Raw genomic sequence first — 12,334 nt, 5'->3', positions numbered from 1 at the left:
ATGGGAAATAAGGGCCTATTGAGAAAATGACATGTTGCATATAAGACTCAAAGAAACTGGGATAGGAAACTATGCAGATGTCTGGGGTGAGATTATTTCAGAATGAAATAGCACAAGATCATGACAGGCTTATTCAGGAAACAAGAAAGAAATTGATGACTAGAACAGAGTGAGCAAGTGCAAGAGTAGTAGGAGATAAAGTTAAAAGGGGTGATGAGAGGAGGGCTAGACCTTGTATAAATATATGGCTGTTACTGTGATTGAGATGGGAATCTAGAAGGTTCTGGGCATAAGAATGACAGGATGAGATGTATATTTTATCAGTGGATTCAAGGGGGCCTTTTACGAAGTTATTATAGTATTCCAGGCAAAAATTTATGGTTGCTTGGATCAGGGTCATATCAGTGGAAGTGGTGAACACAGACATCATATTTCACAGTAGCAGGGGTATATTAACTTTGCAATCTATGTGAGTGGTTATGCACTGTACTGTTTTAGGGGGCAGCATTCACATCGATGCCGAAAACTTGGCCTCTGTGCACAGGTGCTGAACCAAATCTCAGAGATAGAGTTTTGGGTGAAATAGAAAAGAATAGATTTATTGCTTTCCCAGGCAAAGGGGGACACAGTGGGCTAGCCTCTCAAAACCTGTGTGTCCTAACCTGGGAGGATTTGGTGAGGAGTTTTATAGCAATGGTTCAAGGGTGGGGTTGCTTATAAGGATTAGGGTGTGTGCAGGGCCTGCACTTCTTTAATCTGGTCTCAGGTAGTCTCTTGATGACCTTCTCTGGTTCCTTTAATCTGGTCTCAGTTAGTCTCTTGATGAGCTTCTCTGGTTCCTTTAATGTGGCCTCAGGTCATCCTCTCTGGAATGAAGAATGCTAACATCTTCCATTTGTTGGGGGTTTTAGTTCTGCAAAAGAGCTTAAAGATATTGTTATGTGTATCCCTTGAGGTGGAACCAGGACCCTGCCCAAAGCCTGCACTATTGTTTTTGGCTGTTCCTCCCTTGTCTCTGCATCCCCTCCTTTCCCTGATTAGCAACTGTTCGAATCTGCCCTTTGGGACTCAGGGAAGGTCATGGAGGATGGAGTCTACTCCCTGCAAACAAGGAATGGGGGACAAGGAAAGGCTTCTGTGCCCAGGAGCACCACAGCGTCCTGCTCGGTTTCAACATGGCATGCATATTAACACGCTTCCTGGAATTGTACTATACAATAACCCTGAAAAGCAGTCACATTCTGTGTGTACTTTGAAGGTAGAGATGATACATTGTGACAGGATGGATATGGGTTGTAAGAGAATGAGAGGAGTCAAATATGACATCAAATATTCCGACTGAAGAAGCATAAGGATATAGCTGTCATTAACTAACCTAGTTAAAACTGAAAGGGGTGCAGGAATGGGGAGAAAAAATAGAATCTCAGTCTTGGACATTCTGTGCTTGAGATATCCAGCAGAGACACAAGTGAATATTGAATAGTCTGGTAGATATAGAAGTCCAGAGGTCAGAAGAGAGGAATGGGCTGGAATCATACATTTAATAGTAATCAGCATATAGATAAATTTAAGGATGTGTGACTATATAAGATCATCAAAATTATAAAACTAGAGTGAAAATATAAGAGGTCACAGAAATGAATTGTGGGGCACTCCAGTATTTGGAGGAGGTCTAGGAGAGGAGTAGGAGACAGCAAATGAGCCTAGAAAAACATGGTAAAGAATATTAGAAAAATTACATCACCTCTGTTCAATGCTGGTGACTTAACGTTTCATGAGCTTATAAAAATTCAAAACTGGGGGTGTGGAGGGTGTTCTCTGGTGGCCTAGTGGTTAGGATTCCAGGCTTTCACCACTGTGACCCGGATTTAATCCCTATTTGGGAAACTGAGATCTAAACAGATTATATTGAAATGACTGGCCAGTGGGTCACCATTGAAAATGCTAAATGTATCAATATGAAAATGTGAATTTCTAAGTTAAAAAAGCAGAAAAAAACAATACATATTTACCTGAGATGTATGTATATATACATATATATGTATGTGTGTGTGTGTGTAAATTATATATTATAAAAATAGTAGAGCATAGAGAATTACATAAACAATTTTTTTGAAGTTGTAGCACTGCGATTATTTTATTTTATTTTTTTAAGCATTTTACTTATTTCTTTTAACATGTTTATTAGAGTATAATTGCTTTAAAATGGTGTATTAGTTTCTGCTTTATAACAAAGTGAATCAGCTATACATATACATATATCCCCATATCTCCTCCCTCTTGCCTCTCCCTCCCTCCCACCCTCCCTATCCCACCCCTCTAGGTGGTCACAAAGCACCGAGCAGATCTCCCTGTGCTGTGTCTGCTTCCCACTAGATATCTGTTTTTCATTTGGAGGTGTATATATGTCCATGCCACTCTCTTACTTTGCCCGAGCCTACCATTCCCCCTCCCCGTGTCCTCAAGTCCATTCTCTACGTCTGCATCTTAATTCCTGTACAGCCCCTAAGTTCTTCAAAACCATTTTTCCTTTTTTTTTAGATTCCATATATATGTGTTAGCATACGGTATTTGTTATTCTCTTTCTGACTTACTTCACTCTGTATGACAGTCTCTAGGTCCATCCACCTCACTACAAATGACTCAATTTCGTTTCTTTTTATGGCTGAGTAATATTCCATTGTATATATGGGCCACATCTTCTTTATCCATTCATCTGTCGATGGACATGTAGGTTGCTTCCATGTCCTGGCTATTGTAAATAGAGCTGCAATGAACACTGTGGTACATGACTCTTTTTGAATTATGGTTTTCTCAGCGTATATGCCTAGTAGTGGGATTGCTGGGTCATATGGTAGTGCTATTTTTAGTTTTTTACAGAACCTCCATACTGTTCTCCATAGTGGCTGTATCAATTTACATTCCCACCAACAGTGCAAGAGGGTTCCCTTTTCTCCACACCCTCTCCCGCATTTACTGTGTGTAGATTTTTTGATGATAGCCATTCTGACCAGTGTGAGGTGATACTTCATTGTAGTTTTGAGTTGCATTACTCTAATGATTAGTGATGTTGAGCATCCTTTCATGTTTTTGTTGGCAATCTGCATATCTTCATTGGAGAAATATCTATTTAGGTCTTCTGCCCATTTTTGGATTGGGTTGTTTGTTTTCTGATATTGAGCTGCATGAGCTGCTTGTATATTTTGGAGATTAATCCTGTGTCAGTCGCTTCATTTGCAAATATTTTCTCCCATTCTGAGGGTTGTCTTTTCGTATTGTTTATGGTTTCCTTTGCTGTGCAAAAGCTTTGAAGTTTCATTAGGTCCCATTTGTTTATTTTTGTTTTTATTTCCATTTCTCTAGGAGGTGGGTCAAAAAGGATCTTGCTGTGATTTATGTCATAGAGTGTTGTGCCTCTGTTTTCCTCTAAGAGTTTGATAGTTTCTGGCCTTACATTTAGGTCTTTAATCCATTTTGAGTCTATTTTTGTGTATGGTGTTAGGGAGTGTTCTAATTTCATTCTTTTTCATGTAGCTGTCCAGTTTTCCCAGCACCACTTATTGAAGAGGCTGTCTTTCCTGTGTTTGTATACTCTTGACTCCATTATCAAAGATAACATGACCATATGTGCATGGGTTTATCTCTGGGCTTTCTATCCTGTTCCATTGATCTATATTTCTGTTTTATGCCAGTACCATACTGTCTTGATTACTGCATCTTTGTAGTAGAGTCTGAAGTCAGGGAGCCTGATTCCTCCAGCTCTATTTTTCGTTCCCAAGATTGCTTTGGCTATTCGGGGTCTTTTTGTTTCCATACAAATTGTGAAATTTTTTGTTCTAGTTCTGTGAAAAATAACATTAGTAGTTTGACAGGGATCGCATTGAATCTGTAGATTGCTTTGGGTAGTATAGTCATTTTCACAATATTGACTCTTCCAGTCCAAGAACACGGTATATCTCTCCATCTGTTTGTGTCATCTTTGATTTCCTTCAATAGTGTCTTATAGTTTTCTGCATATAGGTCTTTTGTCTCCTTAGGTAGGTTCATTCCTAGGTATTTTATTCTTTTTGTTGCAGTGGTAAATGGGAGAGTTTCCTTAATTTCTCTTTCAGATTTTTCGTCATTAGTATAAGAATGCAAGAGATTTCTGTGAATTGATTTTGTATCCTGCTACTTTACCACATTCATTGATTAGTTCGAGAAGTTTTCTGGTAGCATATTTAGGATTCTCTATTTATGTATCATGTCATCTGCAAACAGTAACAGTTTTACTTCTTCCTTCCAACTTGGATTCCTTTTATTTCTTTTTCTTCGCTGATTCCTGTGGCTAAAACTTCCAAAACTATGTTGAATAATACTGGTGCGAGTGGACAGCCTTTTCTTATTCCTGATCTTAGAGGAAATGGTTTCAGTTTTTCACCATTGAGAATGATGTTGTCTGTGGGTTTGTCATATATGACCATTATTATGTTGAGGTAAGTTCCCTCTATGCCTACTTTCTGGAGGGTTTTTTATCATAAATGGGCATTGAATTTTGTCAAAAGACTTTTCTGCATCTATTGAGATGATCTTAATGGTTTTTATCCTTAGATTTGTTAATTTGGTGTATCACATTGATTTGCATATATTGAAGAATCCTTGCATTCCTGGGATAAACCCCACTGGATCATAGTGTATGATCCTGTAAATGTGCTGTTGGATTTTGTTTGCTAGTATTTTGTTGAGGAGTTTTGCGGCTATGTTCATCAGTGATATTGGCCTGCAGTTTTCTTCTTTTGTGACAACTTTGGTTTTGGTATCAGGGTGATGGTGGCCTCGTAGAATGAGTTTGGGAGTGATCCTCCCTCTGTCATATTTTGGAAGAGTTTGAGAAGGATAGGTGTTAGCTCTTGTCTCAGTATTTGATAGAATTCGCCTATGAAGCCTTCTGGTCCTGGGCATTTGTTTGTTGGAAGATTATTAATCATAGTTTCAATTTCAGTGCTTGGGATTGGTCTGTTTATTTTTTGTATTTCTTCCTAGTTCAGTTTTGGAAGGTTGTGCTTTTCTTAGAATTTGTTCATATCTTCCAGGTTGTCCATTTTACTGGCGTATAATTTCTTGTAGTAATCTCTAATGATCCTTTGTATTTCTGCAGTATCAGTTGTGACTTCTCTTTTTCCATTTCTAATTCTATTGATTTGAGCCTTTTCCCTGCTTTTCTTGATGAGTCTGGCTAATGGTTTATCAATTTTGTTTATCTTCTCAAAGAACCAGCTTTTAATTTTATTGAACTTTCTTGTCGTTTCCTCCATTTCTTTTTCATTTATTTCTGATCTGAGCTTTATGATTTCTTTCCTTCTGCTAACTTTGGGGGTCTTTTGGTCTTCTTTCTCTAATTGCTTTAGGAGTAAGGTTAGGTTGTCTATTTGAGATATTTCTTGTTTCTTGAGGTTGGCTTGTATTGCTATAAACTTCCCTCTTAGAACTGCTTTTGCTGCATCCCATAGGTTTTGGGTCGTCGTGTCTCCATTGTCATTTGTTTCTAGGTATTTTTTGATGTCCTCTTTGATTTCTTCAGTGATCTCTTGGTTATTTAGTAGTGTATTGTTTAGTTTGCATGTGTTTGTATTTTTTAGGTTTTTTTCCCTGTAATTGACATCTAGTCTTATAGCATTGTGGTTGAAAAGATACTTGATACAATTTCAATTTCCTTAAATTTACCAAGGTTTGATTTGTGACCCAAGATATGGTCTATCCTGGAGAATGTTCCATGAGCTCTTGAGAAGAAAGTGTATTCTGTTGTTTTTGGATGGAATGTCCTATAAATATCAATTAAGTCCACCTTGTTTAATGTATCTTTTGAAGCTTGTTTTTCCTTATGTATTTTCATTTTGGATGATCTGTCCATTGGTGAAAGTGGGGTGTGAAAGTCCTCTACTATGATTGTGTTACTGTTGATTTCCCCTTTTTGGCTGTTAGCATTTGCCTTATGTATTGATGTGCTCCTATGTTGTGTACATAAATATTTACAATTGTTATATCTTCTTCTTGGATGGATCCCTTGATCATTATGTAGTGTCCTTCTTTGTCTCTTGTAATAGTCTAGTTTAGAGTCTACTTTATCTGATATGAGAATTGCTACTCCAACTTTCTTTTGGTTTCCATTTGCATGGAATATCTTTTTCCATCCCCTCACTTTCAGTCTGTATGTGTCCCAAGTTCTGCAGTGGGTGTCTCGTAGACAGCAAATGTGCAGGTCTTGTTTTTGTATCCATTCAGCCAGTCTGTGTCTTTTGGTTGGAGCATTTAATCCATTTACATTTAAGGTGATTATCAATATGTATGTTTCTATTACCATTTTCTTTTTATTTTCTTTTTTTTTTTTTTTTTTTTTTTTTGTGGTACGTGGGCCTCTCACTGTTGTGGCCTCTCCCGTTGCGGAGCATAGGCTCCAGACGCACAGGCTCAGCGGCCATGGCTCACAGGCCCAGCCGCTCTGCGGCATTTGGGATCTTCCCCGACCGGGGCACGAACCTGCGTCCCCTGCATCGGCAGGCGGACTCTCAACCACTGCGCCACCAGGGAAGCCCCACCATTTTCTTAATTGTTTTGGGTTTGTTATTGTAGGTCTTTTCCTTCTCTTGTGTTTCCTGCTTAGAGAAGTTCCTTTAGCATTTGTTATAAAGCTGGTTTGGTGGTGCTGCATTCTCTTAGCTTTTGATTGTCTGTAAAGGTTTTAATTTCTCCCTCAAATCTGAATGAGATCCTTGCTGGATAGAGTAATCTTGGGTGTAGGTTTTTCCCTTTCACCACTTTAAATATGTCCTGCCACTCCCTTCTGGCTTGTAGAGTTTCTGCTGACAGATCAGCTGTTAACCTTATGGGGATCCCCTTGCATGTTATTTGTTGCTTTTCCCTTGCTGCTTTTAATATTTTTTCTTTGAATTTAATTTTTGATAGTTTGATTAATATGTGTCTCAGCATGTTTCTCCTTGGATTTATCCTGTATGGGACTCTCTGTGCTTCCTGGACTTGATTGACTATTTCCTTTCCCATGTTGGTGAAGTCAACTATAATCTTATCAAATATTTTCTCAGTCCCTTTCTTTTTCTTTTCTTTTTCTGGGACTGCTATAATTCAAATGTTGGTGCATTTAATGTTGTCCCAGAAGTCTCTGAGACTGTCCTCAATTCTTTTCATTCTTTTTTCTTTATTCTGCTCTGCAGGAGTTATTTCCAGTATTTTATCTTCCAGGTCACTTATCCATTCTTCTGCCTCAATTATTCTGCTATTGATTCCATCTGGAGAATTTTTAATTTCATTTATTGTGTTGTTCATCATTGTTTCTTTGCTGTTTAATTCTTCTAGGTCCTTGTTAAACGTTTCTTGTATTTTCTCCATTCTGTTTCCAAGATTTTGGATCATCTTTACTCTCATTACTCTGAATTCTTTTTCAGGTAGACTGCCTATTTCCTCTTCATTTGTTTGGTCTGGTGGGTTTTTACCTTGCTCCTCCATCTGCTGTGTATTCCTCTGTCTTCTCATTTTGCTCAACTTACTGTGTTTGGGGTCTCCTTTTCACAGGCTGCAGGTTGGTAGTTCCCGTTGTTTTTGATGTCTGCTCCCAGTGGGTAAGGTTGGTTCAGTGGGTTGTGTCAGCTTCCTGGTGGACGGGAATGGTGCCTGTTTTCTGGTGGATGAGGCTGGATCTTGTCTTTCTGGTGGGCAGGACCACATCTGGTGCTGCGTTTTGGCGTGTCTGTGAATTTATTATGATTTTAGGCAGCCTCTCTGATAATGAGTGGGGTTGTGTTCCTGTCTTGCTAGTTGTTTAGCATGGCATGTTCAGCACTGGATCTTGCTGTTCGTTGAGTGGAGCTGGGTCTTAGTGTTGAGACGGAGGTCTCTGGGAGAGCTCTTGCCGATTATATTATGAGGGGCTGGAGGTCTCTGGTGGACCAATGTCCTGAAGTTGGCTCTCCCACCTCAGTGGCTCAGGCCTGACACCTGGCTGGAGCCTCAAGACCCTGTTAGCCACATGGCTCAGAAGAAAAGGGAGAAAAGAAAAAAAAAAAGGAAGAAAGAAACAAGTAAAATAAAGTTATTAAAATAAAAAATTTTAAAAATTATTAAAATAAAACATAAAAAAGTAATTTAAAAAAGAGAGCAACCAAACCAATAAACAAATCTACCAATGATAAAAACTCTAAATACTAAACTAAGATAAACATAAAACTAGGAACAAATCAGATGCAGAAAGCAAACCCCAAGCCTACAGTTGCTCCCAAAGCCCACCGCCTCAGTTTTGGGATGATTCGTTGTCTATTCAGGTATTCCACAGATTCAGGGTACATCAAGTTGATTGTGGAGATTTAATCCGCTGCTCCTGAGGCTGCTGGGAGAGATTTCCCTTTCTCTTCTTTGTTCGTACAGCTCCCGGGGTTCAGCTTTGGATTTGGCCACATCTGCGTGTAGGTCGCCCTCTGGCGTCTGTTCTTCACGCAGACAGGAGGGGGATAAAGGAGTGGCTGATGAGGGCCTCTGGCTCACTCAGGCTGTGGGGAGGCAGAGTAACGCCGAGGCCAGTGTGATGTTGCAACAGCCTGAGGCGTGCCGTGTGTTCTCCTGGGGAAGTTGTCCCTGGATCATGGGACCCTGGCAGTGTCGGGCTGCACAGGCTCCCAGGAGGGGAGGAGTGGGTAGTGACCTGTGCTTGCACACAGGATTCTTTGTGTCTGTAGCAGTAGTGTTAGCATTTTATGCCCATCTCTTGTGTCCGTGCTGATGGCCGCAGCTTGTGCCTGTCTCTGGAGCTCGTTTAGGCTGTGCTCTGAATCCCCTCTCCTTGCGCACCCGGAAACAATGGTCTCTTTCCTCTTAGGCAGGTCCAGGCGTTTTCCCGGACTCCCTCCTGGCTAGCTGTGGTGCACTAGCCCCCTTCAGACTCTGTTCAGCAGCCAACCACAGTCCTCTCCCTGGGATTTGACCTCAGAAGCCTGAGCCTCAGCTCCCAGCCCCTACCTGCCCCGGGGCATTAGCAGGCAAGCCTTTCAGGCTGGTGCGTGCTGGTTGGCACTGATCCTCTGTGTGCAAATCTCTCCGCTTTGCCCTCTGCACCTCTGTTGTTGCGCTCTCCTCCATGGCTCTGAAGCTTCCTCCCTGCCCGTCCCCCATCTCCACCAGTGAAGGTGCTTCCTGGTGTGTGGAAACTTTTCCTCCTTCACAGCTCCCTCCCAGAGGTGCAGGTCTCGTCCCTATTCTTCTGTCTCTGCTTTTTCTTTTTTCTTTGCCCTACCCAGGCACATGGGGAGTTTCTTGCCTTTTGGGAAGTCTGAGGTCTTCTGCCAGAATTCAGTAGGTGTTCTGTAGGAGTTGTTCCACATGCAGATGTATTTTTGATGTATTTGTGAGAAGGGAGGTGATCTCCACGTCTTACTCCTCTGCCGTCTTGAAGGTCCCGCTGTTTTATTTTTTAATTTTTTTGGTCATACCACTTCCTTCTGTACTTCCTAAAGATATTTTGTAATATAGGAGTCAAATATTTTTTAACAGTCTTATAATTCTTAAATGAAAAATATTGGGAGCTGATAATTCTGACACCCATTGGTCATTAGAGATATCCCTGGTATTGCAAAAGCTAGTCAGGGAATCACTAACCTAGAAGAAAAATTGAAAGTAGTAAGCAATTCAGCAGAGTTTAGAAATACTACATAATTACGCAGCTGGCAGTATAGGACAGTGGTTAACTGTTCACGCTCTGGCTTGTGGTTTTGAATCTTTAAAAAAAATTAAGATAAAATTCACATACCATACAAAATAGTCACCATTTTAAAGTGTACAGTTCAGTGGTTTTTAGTATATTCACAAACTGTGCAATCATCCCTGCTAATTCCTCAACATTTTCATCATCACTGTCCATTCCCTCCACCCTCCAACCACCCACCCCCCCAGGCCCTTGACAAACACTAATCTACTTTCTGTTCTTATGGGTTTGCCTATTCTGGGCATTTCCTATAAAGGAAATCATATAATTTGTGACCTTTTGTAACTAGTTTATAGTTTTCCTGGCATATCCCATGTATACAGGAGGTATACATGCTATGAAACTTCTGTTTGTTTTTCTTCTGTTAATCTGTCTTTTACTACATGGGTGTCTCAGCCAAGAACCTAGAAAGGTAGAGGAAAAATTATTTTTCCTACGCCCACCAGCAAAAGCAGTGGTACTGTTTAAAAGCAAAACAAAATTAAAAAAACCAATCGCAGGCCCAAAATGGAGTCACTTATGCTAGGCCACACCACTAACCTAATTGAAGGTCAACGTCCCCCAGAAATGTAGTCTTAACCGGTCAGTCAGGAATTTTCTGATCAGCACCAATGAGGTAACTTATCACAAGGGCCTTCTCTGTCCCCCAAAGGAAGATGAGATCATCTGCCCCATAGATCCCCTTCTGTACCCCTTAGGTTGGTTGAATGATCTGAGCCTGAAATGATTTTTTTCATTTATGACTACCTTGTCTTTAAAAACCTTTCCCTTTCTGTAGCGCTTTGGAGCTCCCCTCTACTCCTCAGGTGGAATGCTGCCCAATTCACGAACCATTCAGTAAAGTCAATTAGAGCTTTAAAATTTACTCAGCTGAATTTTGTTTTTTAACAGTACTGAGCAGGTAGTTTCAATGGCCTGTTTGAGGAGTCATAAGACCTGTGGCTCAAGCAAAGGGAACAAAGGGAAAGTGAAATAAAAGGGGGCTAGATCATATAGTGCCTTAAAGGAATCGTAAGTACTTTGTCTTTAGTAATATAAGAAGCTATCAGCATGTTTGAGAAATGACATGGTTTAACATAGATTTTAATAAGATCCCCATGGATCCCTATACTGTGTTAAGAATGAGCTGAAGATTGTAACATATTCTCCATGATCTCTGTGCTTCAGGATATCCTCCCTCCCTCATCTGAGTTATGCCAATTAATCCAAGATAAAGCTCATGTGTCTCCCTTCTGAAAAGCATTTCCCTTTTTTTTAAATTGGATTATAGTTGATTTACAATGTTGTGTATGCATTTGCTGATCTCCCATTCAGGGAGAAGAGATAACAAAGGTACAGCATTTAGGCATTTAAAGGTCTGTTAAAAAAGAAATAACAGGCCCCAAGTAGAGTCATTTACCCATCATGACAGTGTTAGCGAACACAAGTTCTTGTGCCTGACGCACAGTGAAGCCAAACAAACTGAAATGTCGGAGTTTGGATTAGAGAAAGTTTTATTTCAGGGCCAAGCAAGGAGAAACGGGTGGCTCATGCTCAAAACCCCCAAACTCCCCAGTGGTTTTGGGGGAGAAGTTTTCACAGGCAAAATTTGGGGTAAGGGCTGCAGGGTGTAACAGGGCGGTGCTCCAGGAATCCTGTGCTCAGCCTGAAGTTACCATCCTCCACCTGGGTGGGAGCCTTAGTTCCTGCAGAAGGACTCAAAAATATTGATATGTATATACTCCTCGAGGTACTAGGATCCTGCTTTAAAGGCTGCACTATTGTTTCTCACTGCTTCTTTGTTTCTGCATTCCCTCCCTTCCTTGATTAGCAACTGTTTGAATCTCCTCTTTGGTACCCCGGGAAGGTCTGGGAGGCTGAAGCCTTTATCCTGTAAATAAGGAAACAGGGACAGGGAAAGGCTTTGTACTCGGGAAGCCCCGACAGGGTCCTGCTGGGTTTCAATAGTAAATCAAGACTTAATTGCAGCTTTGACTTTCTGTAGATAGGTAATCTTAATCAACCAATCTAAGGATTTTCTGATCAGCTTCAAAAAGTTGATCTGTCACATAGACCCTCTCTATTCCCCCAGTGGAAGAAGAGGCAATCTACATGATAAAACCCTCGCCATTCCTTCCACCACCCACCCCTCCCCCTGCCTCCAACGATGTCCTGGCCTAAAAATTTTTTTTCCCTTACTAACAGCTCCCTTGCCCCACTTTTCTTCCTATAAAAACCTTCCATTTTGTACAACCCCTCAAAGTGCCTTCTAGTTGCTAGATAGTATGCTGCCTGATACATGAATCACATAATAAAGACAATTTGTTTAATCTTTATTCTGGAAGTTTCATTCATATACAATGCCATGATAAACAAAATGAGATCTAGACACCTTCTAAATGCTATAATGAATGAACTAGATGAAATAATTTTGGCTACTAAAGCCCTAAAGGGAGTAATTCAGGGAAATTTTCTCAAATATGGAAAGAGAATGGTTGATCTGGTCCATTACCTTTAAACATGGTCTTTAATATTTGCACAATTTAAGCGTAGAACTACGTCCTAGTGTTCAAAACATTACTGACTTTGAAGCAGTTTCAAGCATCCACC

The sequence above is a fragment of the Monodon monoceros genome, unplaced genomic scaffold (genome assembly GCF_005190385.1).
Source record: "Monodon monoceros isolate NGI ecotype Baffin Bay Population unplaced genomic scaffold, NGI_Narwhal_1 Super_Scaffold_22, whole genome shotgun sequence".
Classification (NCBI taxonomy): domain Eukaryota; kingdom Metazoa; phylum Chordata; class Mammalia; order Artiodactyla; family Monodontidae; genus Monodon; species Monodon monoceros.
Note: the sequence above shows the minus strand (reverse complement) of the source record.